This window comes from Eutrigla gurnardus, assembly GCF_963514095.1.
Source record: "Eutrigla gurnardus genome assembly, chromosome: 8".
In the NCBI taxonomy this organism is placed as follows: domain Eukaryota; kingdom Metazoa; phylum Chordata; class Actinopteri; order Perciformes; family Triglidae; genus Eutrigla; species Eutrigla gurnardus.
In genome coordinates, this window is record NC_139922.1 from 2,107,073 (window position 1) to 2,118,025 (window position 10,953).

Below are 10,953 nucleotides of genomic sequence, written 5' to 3' on the forward strand. Positions count from 1 at the left end.
TATCATGGTCATCTTTTGAGATCTGCAGGTCCAAAAAATTGATGACCTTTAGGTCATATTCTAAGCTCAGCTTCAGGTTTTTGTTCAAATTGTTCACATAGACATGGAAATCCAGGAGCTCTTCTTCTGACCCAGAAAATAATAAAATTATTTCTTTTTTATTAGTTTTTCAGCTGCATGGTGGTGTAGTGGGTAGCACTGTCAACTCACAGCAAGAGTGTCCCGGGTTCGATTCTCGGGTCTGGCCCGGGTTCCTTGTGTGTGGAGTTTTCATGTTCTCCAAGTGTAAGCGTGGGTTCTCTCCGGGTTCTCCGGCTTCCTCCCACAGTCCAAAGACATGTAGGATAGACCCTGAATACATGATAAGCAGTAGACAATGGATGGATGGAAATGTACTGATATTTTAGTAACTCACGAAATGTTGAGGCTGTCACATTTTTGGCCGACTCTGCAGGGTCATATGTGGCATCAAGCTCTTCTGAAGTCAAGGAAGAGCTGCCCTCCAAAGTATCCTCCTCCTCTACCAGATCCAGGCGAGCTCATTTTGATGGTCTCCTTATTGAAGTGGATGTCAAACAGGTCTGCTGGAACCATGGCTGTGCCAACACCAAAGTCCTTGTAGGACACATTAGCCTGGGTAGCTGTAACAGAGTTGTATGGAGGAATGAAACCCATGATATCACATACTGTAAATCCTCTAATACTGGCCTGTATTCTATTACCGGCCGGTCTCTAATATTGGCCGGTCTTGCTGTCGGCGGAGTTAAATAACGGCCGGTCTCTAATGGAGGCCGGGGCAAGTGTCCACAGGCAGCGTTATTTCCACGCTTCCCATTCATTGGCAGCCGTGCAATGCCTTCGTGTCGCAGATATTTTGGCTGAAGCTATATTAGAGGATTTACAGTATGTAAGAGGCCCTACAATGCATTCGGCTCCCGCAAGCTCTCGAAAATCTTTTAAACTGACTGTTGTCGATCTAAAATAAAGACAGATTCAGAAACTGCATAGCTTATTTCTCGCATAAAATGTTTTCAGAAACACATTTCGGTGAACTATTGTCGTAAAATAAGAGAAAGTTTCCAAACGAGCCGCCATGATGGTCGGTTTGAAATCCGGGAGCAGACAGGACAGCTGTGAAAGCGATCGTCCAATCAGGTGCAGCCATGAAGTGTGCCCGTGATTGTATGAAGGAGAGCGCCTGTCAATCATCCTCCTAGTGGCAGCCCACCAAGCGTGCAATACTGGCAAGCGGTAAACGTTGTTTACCGTAATATGGCAGCTGCGGAGCCAAAGAGGAGATTTTTTCAATAAATGAACCTATTTTTTATAGGTTCAAATAGACACATTTGTTTTTATTCATTCTACTGGTAGTCCGTTTTGCTCAAATAGAAATAGGGGCCTGTCTCTTATTCTGGCCTCCTTCCAATAAAGGCCTAGGCCGTGATGCACTTGAGTAAATAAAGGCCCGGGCCTATATTAGAGGATTTATGGTAGTAGAAATACACATCTGCACGACTACTAGTAGTTGCTGTTTTGCTGTTAAACCTGCTCTAAAGTAGGCTACATGTCAGGCTACACACCTTTACTTGGGTAAGGAGCCTGTAGAGTCCTCCCAGACAGGTGAGTGCCAACAGTACGCTGCTGTGGTGGGTTGGTGTGGCCGGCAGAGGCCCTCGGTGTGGGACGCTGATGTCCACTGCTGCTCTGTAAGCAGACAGTTAGAGTTTACAACTACATCTGAAATGTGGAATAAGTTACTATTTCACTATAACTGATGTTGTGACCGGCCAAAAGCTTGTAAAATCCCTTTGTTAGCGGTGCAAAAACGGTTTGTTCTTTTGATGGTGTCTTCGCATAGGCATGTATAAACAAGCACTGATCAGCTGATCTTGCTGCCACTTGCGCTAGCCGCTAGCACATTCATGCTACAAAAGTTCCCAAGCAAACTGATCTCTAGGCATTATGTTCACGTTGGAATAGCCCCTCGCAGTACTACGTAACGTTAACGGTCTTCAATATCAATACAATGTAAGCTTTTCGCGCAACATGCCAACGCTAACTTTAGAAGGTAATTCGGCAGGGTAAACTGTAATACGGTGTCTGTGATTGGCTCTCGGACTGTCGGTATTGGTCCAACCTTTAGCCTCAGGTTAGAGGCATATCCTGAGCTGTATATCCTGGGCTGTACCGACTAAAGTTGTCAAAGCTCCTGTCGGTGAAGTGCGTAGCACACAAACATTTTCGGACGCGTATGGACACATTTCCATCGTAGATGAAGTTCATCCACCGGGCCTTGAGATGCTCCGACGATGGGAGTAAATATCGGCAATTGTGCTGAATGCTGCAGTCAAGGACTGCACAACTCGCTCTCTTTGATTTTGGCATTTTTGGTTTACTGGTTTATCACACTGACAGCTAACGAGGTATATATGGGGATTATGTGGGCGGGACCACACAGCTGGAGCGGGTTCTAATGAGCCAAGATAACCCATATAAGGCACACGGGTCCAGAAGAAATTCGCCGCTGACGTCATTTAGTGCACATTACAGTGGACGCAATGTACCGCAACGCAAAATTTCGAGTAAACCGGAAAACGTGGTGCGGAATCGTTAAGAAGAATCGATAACGTTGGAGGCGTAGGATTCCGATGGAATTGGTTAGTTGGAGCCGGTTCTGAGTAGGAACCAGTTCTCGATTCCCACCCCTAGGCTCCATCCAAAGTGGGGTGGATGCCATCTCTCCTCATCAGACCAGGTTTTCCTCAGAAAGGCTGCCAATTATCAAGGAAGCCCACATCGTTATCGGGGACACCACCTCGACAGCCACAGACAGTGGTGGAAAGATGACATGCGGCTATACTTGTCATCACTAGTAAAGTTTGGCAGGGGAACTACATTTATTACATGTACTCTTATCAGTAAAGGAGGCGGAGAAGTAGCTAAACATTAGACACACTGGGCAGGAGAGAACAGAAGGAGGACAGGGAAAGAGAGAAGCCGTCGTAGCTGCTAGTTTAGCTGTTGCACTAAAGTAGCTAACAGAGATAGCGAGTAAACAACTGCAAATTTAGCGAGAAGGCAACTTAGAAAATGAGCGATGTGTCTGCTGAAGCAGAGATAGCGTGTGTTTAAGCTTAAAGATGGAGTCTACGATTTTTCACTTGAGCCAAACTCAAGTTATTTAACTCCGCCGACAGCAAGACCGGCCAATATTAGAGACCGGCCGGTAATAGAATACAGGCCAGTATTAGAGGATTTACAGTATGTGATATCATGGGTCTGCATGGCTACTATTGGCTAAATGTTCCGATCCAATCCTCGCTCACTCTCCTGCTCCTGCTCACGTCTCGTCCCGATTCACTTCCGCGTTTGAAACTACGAGCAGACAAAGACGCTTGTTGCCCTGAGCAGTTCAGGCATGGAGCAGGGCTCTCATGTGATTTTGGCTGAGGCTGCAGCGTCAGCGGGGAGGGGAGGAGGGGGGTGGGATTGTGGCGAGTGATCGCCGAGCAGTTTGGGATCGGGGACGTACTGCGGTCTGGGTGAGAGAGATATCCGACCGGCACCCGCTGCGTTTACACCGATAATGTTTCATCATTCGTTGCCGTAATAAACACTATTACTGCTTTGTACATGTTGTGGAAGTCCCGGACACACCGGGAAACTAAACGGAGTCCTGCCTGAGTTCATAGCGGAGGGAACGTTCCCATTCATTGTCTATGTAAGAAGCCGTGTAATGCCGGCGCGGAGCGGCGAGTTTCCAGAGACCGCGCCGCCTCCCGCAAGCTCTCGAAAATCTTTCAAACTGAGCGTTGTCGATCTAAAGTAAAGACAGATTCAGCAACCGCATAGCTTATTTATTGCCTAAAATGTGTGTGTGTGTGTGTGTGTGTGTGCGGGGGGGGGGGGGGTTCAAATCTTTCAAATCGTAGAATACAGCTTTAAGCTTAGTGGTAGTTAGCTACTGAACAGGGAAACTACGTTAAATTATTAGAGTTAGGCTAGAGAGAAAAACACAGCCTGCAGTGAGCGGAGAAAACATTTCTGTCTGATGTATGTTATGTTATGCTGTACGTTAACACCTTCTCTGCTGTTTGGGTTTCTAATTGTGTCGTGCAATAGAGCCGATATGCCAATTGACAGGTTTTGTCTATAATGTTGTATTGTAGCCTTTATAGAGCTCTGTTGGTAGACCTTTTGTTTTAGGAAGTATTTTGTCATCGTTGCGTTTGTAACGCATCAGTAAAATAGTATTTTTTTCAATTTGTGTAAATTTGTCATTTTTTTAGTTCTAAGTTTTTATAAATCTGGGAAAAGATGGCCCATCCACTTTTGTCTTGGCCCACCCATATATGATTTCTTCCTATGACACTAGTTTCAAGTCTTCTTCAATCCAGCATGATGTTTATTTAGTAAATTACGGTCCATTTAGAGTCCAACAGACCAGAAAGTAAGGGTGCTGCTTCGGGGTGCCGATCTGCCACTTGTGTTCATCAGATCCACCCGTCGCTCCTCCACAGTCCAAATATGGTCACTTCCTTCACTGTTTGCAAGAAATCCAAGATGGCAAAAATGGCGTCAAAACTGTAGTCCACGAACCAGCGGTTGGAGTCATGGTGACTACGTCCACTTCTTTACTGTCCATGGGTTCACTCACTGCTCATATCTCATATGGAATATGAAAATGGTATAAAATACCAAATCTAAATATCAAGGCTTAGAAAGAGCTATGTATTGAGGCATTGTGTGTGTGTGTGCTGCATGAACAGAGTGGTTAACATGCTATACACAACTGTAGGTGAGACCTTGTAGCCTTTAGTTGGACAAACACAGTAAGACTCCCAGTTTGTCTTTACCTTTCATGGGAAAACGGCTTCTTTTACCAACAGTGTACTATAGTTTTCATCATTTAGACTGGCGATGCTGAATACTGAAGGACTGCAGGAAGGTGAGGGTTCTTTATTTCCATTTGATCTCTCTCAAGTTGGATCTCCACCACAGCAGCTCTTATGGTATCCTGCAGAAGGATGTCTCAGAGGAAGCCTTTTATGATAAGCCAAGCTGGGTCGACTCTGAGAGCCATGCATGTAACTCGCTGCTAATCCAGCCAGCATTCTCATTTTCACGCCTCTTTTTCCAACTAGGCTGGGGTTTCCTTTTGTCTCCCTGTGCTCGTGCCCGATTGCCCGGCGAGTACACTTTGTTCTCCATGTAAAATATGGCTCCACGTTAGGAAATATTCCTACAGTTTTAGGCCAAGGAATCCCCAGAATTCTCATCTTGGCACATAAACATTTCTGTGTGTGCTGTCTGGAAAGGCCTTATATGTACATTCAGGGCACCAACCTCGACCTGCCATGTTAAACATGGGGAAATATTGTTGTGGTAGAACATAGAAAGTTGTTTTAACTGGAGGATTTATGGAGATTATTCAGCTCAAAACTCAAAAAGAAGAGGGAAAAAATCACTTCCACTCAAGCAGACAAAAAGATAACTTATGTAACTTAAGTCAAAGCCCAGTAGGTAGAAAAGACACTTTTTGCAAACTATTACTTCGCACTGAAGCCCATTACAATTTCACAATAAATTCCCTGTTTCCCGTTGATTTAAAGGGGCCCTATTATGCTATTTTTCCACAAGTTAATATAAGTTATTGATGTCTCCAAACCTGGTCTTTGAATTCCTCAACTGGAAAAAACAATCGGAACATGTATTTCGGAGTGGATCACACTCCTCATTTTCAGCTTTTTTACCCCACTTTTTCAAACGGATGATTCTGTCGGGGTGTAGCCTTATGCTAATGAGATTACCCCTGACCCCGCTCCTACTGAGGAAGTGGTTGTGTCTCTCCGCCCCTTGCTTTCCGCGTCCAGCTTGTTGCCATGGTTATGGTTCTGCGCTACAAACTAACAGCGGTCCAGCCGAACTCCGACCGGACTCCGACCCAGAACCAGGACCAGCTCCTGTAGAAGTTCTACACCGCGGATGCAGCAGGACGTTTCTGAATGGTTAGTTAACATGTCTGTGTAACGTTTTGGACGGTAACTCGATGTGTGTTAGCGTAGCTAGCGCTAGCCACAATGACACTAATGCTGCGTTCTTCGCTCTATAAGTAACGTATCTGTGAGCTATTATTGGCAACAATTAATATCGTTAGTAGTGCCGTGTTGTTGACAGTTCACTGTTGCATGTTTTCCAAATGGGGACGCAACATTATATTTAAACGGATGAAAACCCGATGAAAACAGCGTCCTGTATGCGGGCAGTTTGTTTACATCACATTAACGGGATTAAAAACTTGATCCTCTACAAATAAAGATATACAAGGAACGGGATTTGGTCAGTATCATGTCGTCCTCCAGAATAACGTGCTGAATTGTGAATTATAGGCCGTGTGCTGTGTTTTATAAACGTGATTGTGCTCCATCTCAACATTACATGCTAAACTGTTACAAAATTCAAACATGAGGTTTACACCTCAGCTTGTCAGCAAAGTCCGTCAGGTTACCATATTAACAAGATGTGTTGTTGAAATGCTCAAATTCTGTACTATATTCATCTAGGTGACTAAGTGGGCCTTCAGACACCGAACATGTCTGCTGCATGGAGACACCACAGGTAATGTTACTGTCTGTTACACCAAGTTGTCTGTTGATTATTATTCACATAACATGACGATGATCATGATTCACACTAGGTAAGAAGACGGATGCAGCAGCTGGAGGAGGAAGAGGCTTGCATGGTGGGACATCCTGGTTGGAACCATCTGCCTGAATGTTCTCTCTCCAAAACGCATGAAATATATATACAGCTGGTTATGGTGCTTTACACGTAAGAGGAATACAGCAGTCAGTTGTTTGTTCATCAATTGTGTTTTATAAAAAATAAATCCCTCTATGCAACATATTGTGCAGTCTTCCTGACCATTACTTCAGTAATATTAACCATGACACATTTTACAATTACTGTAAAGACTTTATTGTCAAATTAATCCGCAGTTGAAGTTCACAGTTATCTCAGAACACAAATGCAAACTGTTTGTGGCCGACTCTGCAGGGTCATATCAAGCTCTTCTGAAGTCAAGGAAGAGCTGCCCTCCAAAGTATCCTCCTCCTCTACCGGGTCCAGGCGAGCTCTCTGTGATGGTCTTCTTATTGGAGTGGTTGTGAAACAGGTCTGGAACCATGACTGTGCCAACACCAAAGTCCTTGCAGGACACAGTAGCTGTAACAGAGTTGTATGGAGGAATGAAACCCATGATATCACATAATAGAAATACACATCTGCACAACTACTAGTAGTTGCTGTTAAACCTGATCTCAAGTAGGCTACATGTCAGGCTACACACCTTTACTTGGGTAAGGAGCCTGTAGTCCTCCTAGACAGGTGACTGCCAACAGTAGCTGCTGTGGTGGGTCGGTGTGGGACGCTGATGTGAGCTGCTGCTCTGTAAGCAGACAGACAGTCAGAGTTTACCACTACATCTGAAATGTGGAACACGTTACTATTTCACTATAACTGATGTGGTGACGCACCAATAGCTCGTAAATCCCTTCGTTAGCGGTTTGGTGACGTCGTCTTTGCATCGGCGTGTATAAACAAACAGATCAGCTGCTCTCGCTGCCACATTCAAGCTACAAAACGTTCCCAAGCAAACTGATGTCAAGCATTATTTTACAGGTTTGAGCCCCCGCAGTACTACGTAACGTTAACGGTCCTCAATATCAATACAATGGAAGCTTTTCACGCAACACGCCAATGCTAACTTTAGCGCAACACGCCAATGCTAACACACCAATGCTAAGAAAGAAACGGTAAACTGTAACACGGCATATTACATAATATTTAGAAACTTACCGCTTCAGCGTCTGTGGTTGGCTCTCGGACTGTCGGTGCTGATCCAAACTTTAGCCCCAGGTTAGAGGCATATCCTGAGCTGTAGCGACCCATGTTGTCAAAGCTCCTGACGGTGAAGTGCGTCTCACACACAAACACACATTTACGGACGCGTGTGCGCACATTTCCATCGTAGATGTTCCGACGATGCCAGTAAATATCAGCAATTGGACTGCCAACTCGCTTTCCGTTGATTTTGGCATTTTGGTCCACTGGTTTGTATGTACATCACACTGACAGCAACAGGTATGGGATTATGTGGGCGGGACCACACAGGTGGAGCGATTCTAATTCTTCTTCTTCTTCTTCTTCTTCTTCTTCTTCTTCTTCGTGTGGAAGGTGTGTGAGAGGAAGAGCTGAGAGAGAAAGACTGTTCTTTACATTTTTTTCGTTGTTTGTCCTTTGGGCTTTAATGGCCTTTTGGTTGTGGGTACATTAGTTAATTGTTTTGTGTTTTGGTGAGTTTTATTTCATTACACGGTAGTTTTGTGTGGGTTTTCCAGCCCGGCCTTTGTCCGGTTGGAGGGCCACGCAGACCCCGCAGGTATGGCGGCTGGTGGCTTCTCCAGGCTGTCGCGGAGGCACGGCATCAAGACTGGTGCCGGGTCTCCGTGCAGCGTGGAGGAGGTGGCGCTGGCTGTGGGGGAGATCGTCGGGCACAGTTCAGTTAAATCTGCCGCCCGTGTGAATAAGGCCGTGGTTCTGTTTTTAGAAAAGGTGGAGCAGGTGAACACGCTGGTGGAGACGGGAATCACCGTGAACGGGCTGTTTGAGCCGCTGCTGCCGCTGACGCAGCCGGCGACTCGAATCACACCTTCAAACGTACCTCCGTTTATTAGCGATGAGTTCCTTATCAAAGAGTTGTCTCGCCACGGAAGAGTCATCTCCCCGATTAAGAAAATGCTGTCGGGGTGTAAGTCGCCCCTGCTGAGACACCTAGTGTCTCATCGCAGACAGCTTTTCATGATATTGAACAATAAAACGGAGGAGTTCAGTTACCGCTTCATTGTGCGTATAGACGACTTCGATTACACACTGTTCGTCACCTCTGCTTTGGCTAAATGTTTCGGCTGTGGTGAGGAGGGACATTTGGTCAGAGCCTGTCCGAACCGGGCCGAGCCCGGCCGCCACCGGAGAGACGCCGGCCGGGGAGACGCCGGCCGGGGAGACGCCGGCCGCCGCCGAGCGGCCCGGTGGCACGGGGCAAGGCGGTTCGGGGGCTGAGCGGCAGGTGGAGGAGGGACAGAACCAGGATGGTGATCGTACTGAGGTGAGGGGGGAAAGGGAGAGTGGTGTCGGTGAAGGTGGGGAGATGGTGGCTGAGGAGACAGGTGAGGTGGGTGGAAACACAAAGGAGGGTGAAAACAAAAAGGGAACAGGTGAGGTGGGTGGAAACAGAGAGGACACAGGTGCGGGGGGTGAGAATAGAGGGGAGACAGGTGAGGTGGGTGAAAACAGTAAGGAGAAGGGTGAGGTGGGTGAAAAGAGTAAGGAGAAGGGTGAGGTGGGTGAAAACAAGAAGGGGACAGGTGAGGTGGGTGAAAACAGTAAGGAGAAGGGTGAGGTGGGTGAAAACAGTAAGGAGAAGGGTGAGGTGGGCGAAAACAAGAAGGTGACAGGTGATTTGCTGTTCCTGCAGCGAACCAAAGGTGTGAAGGGCCTTGATATGGAGCAGCATTTTCCAGATCTGCTCAACTTTTATAACTCAGCTAAACAAATCATTAAAAACAAAGCAACATCAGAGCTCACTGATCAGGAGATATTCAGACTGAGAAAACAGATGATCAAAGTGAGAAAACAACTGAGGTTTTAATGATGATGAAGCTGCTGGTTTTATTTTTATCCTTAACTGTTTGTGTTTTTAACATCTCCCTCATAATGAATTCTTTTAGAGTGGGGACGTTGAATGTAAACGGTGCCAGAGAGGCAAAGAAAAGGGCACTGGTTTTTGACACAGCACGAACGAAACGCATTGATGTACTGTTTTTACAGGAGGTTCACAGTGATGAAAGCAATGAGGTGGACTGGAATAAGGAGTGGGAAGGACAGGTTGCTTTAAGCCACAACACCACACTCAGTGGGGGAGTGGGCTTCCTGTTCTCCAGAACATTCATTCCTTCTTCACTGGAGGTCGAGCACGTTGTAAAGGGGAGGTGTCTTTTAGCCAAGGCACAGTTTGAGCATCACACTCTGGTTTTTATTAACATTTATGCTCCAACCAACGGTACAGAGAGGAAGAGCTTTTTAGAAAAAATCAGTACTAGACTGGACGGCTGCGGCCAGGAGGATTTTTTATTCTTGGGTGGGGATTTTAATTGCACAGAATACGAGTTTTTAGACCGTAATCATGCAGAGCCTCATCCAGTCTCCCAACGCGCTCTGATGCAGCTGGTCCACTCTCATGGCCTTGTGGATGTGTGGAGAAGGATGCACACAGACTGCAGACAGTACACGTGGTCCCACCTGAGAGAGGACAGGATCTCCTTAGCCAGACTTGACCGGTTTTATTGTCTTAAGCACCATTTTAATGTGTTTAAGGAGTGTAAGATTGTGCCAGCTGGTTTTACTGATCATTCTTTGGTTTTGTGTCGTGTTGTTGTCAAAAATACTTTACCTAAGAGTGCATACTGGCATTTTAATTCAGCTTTAACTTTTGATAAAGGTTTTAGAGAGGCTTTTAGTTATTTCTGGAATTCTTTTAGACAAAGGAAAGCTGAGTTTAAATGTCTTAGGCAGTGGTGGGATCACGGCAAAGCAGAGATAAGGCTTTTATGTCAGCAGTATACTCTCAATGTCACAAGAGACACCTGTCGATCTATTAAAGACCTGGAGACTGAAATAGTGGAATTGGAGACACTTAGTGATTCCACAGGAAATCGAGGATATGTTGAAATCCTCAAGTCTAAAAAAATGGCTCTAGCCAACCTGCAAAGATGTCAAAGTACAGGGTGCACTGGTCCGGTCCCGGATGCAACACATCACCGAGATGGATGCTCCCTCTAGCTTCTTCTTCTCCCTGGAGAAAAAACACGGCCAAAGGAAAACAATTCACTCTTT

General features: G+C 45.9%; 2 long non-coding RNA genes across 2 annotated transcripts; one reads left to right on the plus strand and one right to left on the minus strand.

Moving 5' to 3' along the window:
- Positions 1-419: 419 nt before the first annotated feature.
- On the minus strand, positions 420-7,958 carry LOC311017314. The gene is made up of 4 exons (XR_014597620.1): positions 7,858-7,958; positions 7,349-7,447; positions 7,120-7,224; positions 420-512 (listed from the first exon to the last, which is right to left on the minus strand). It is a non-coding gene; the product is annotated as an uncharacterized lncRNA (long non-coding RNA).
- Positions 5,870-7,192, plus strand: LOC311017313. Its single transcript, XR_014597619.1, has 3 exons — positions 5,870-6,008; positions 6,564-6,618; positions 6,698-7,192. It is a non-coding gene; the product is annotated as an uncharacterized lncRNA (long non-coding RNA).
- Positions 7,959-10,953: the final 2,995 nt, after the last annotated feature.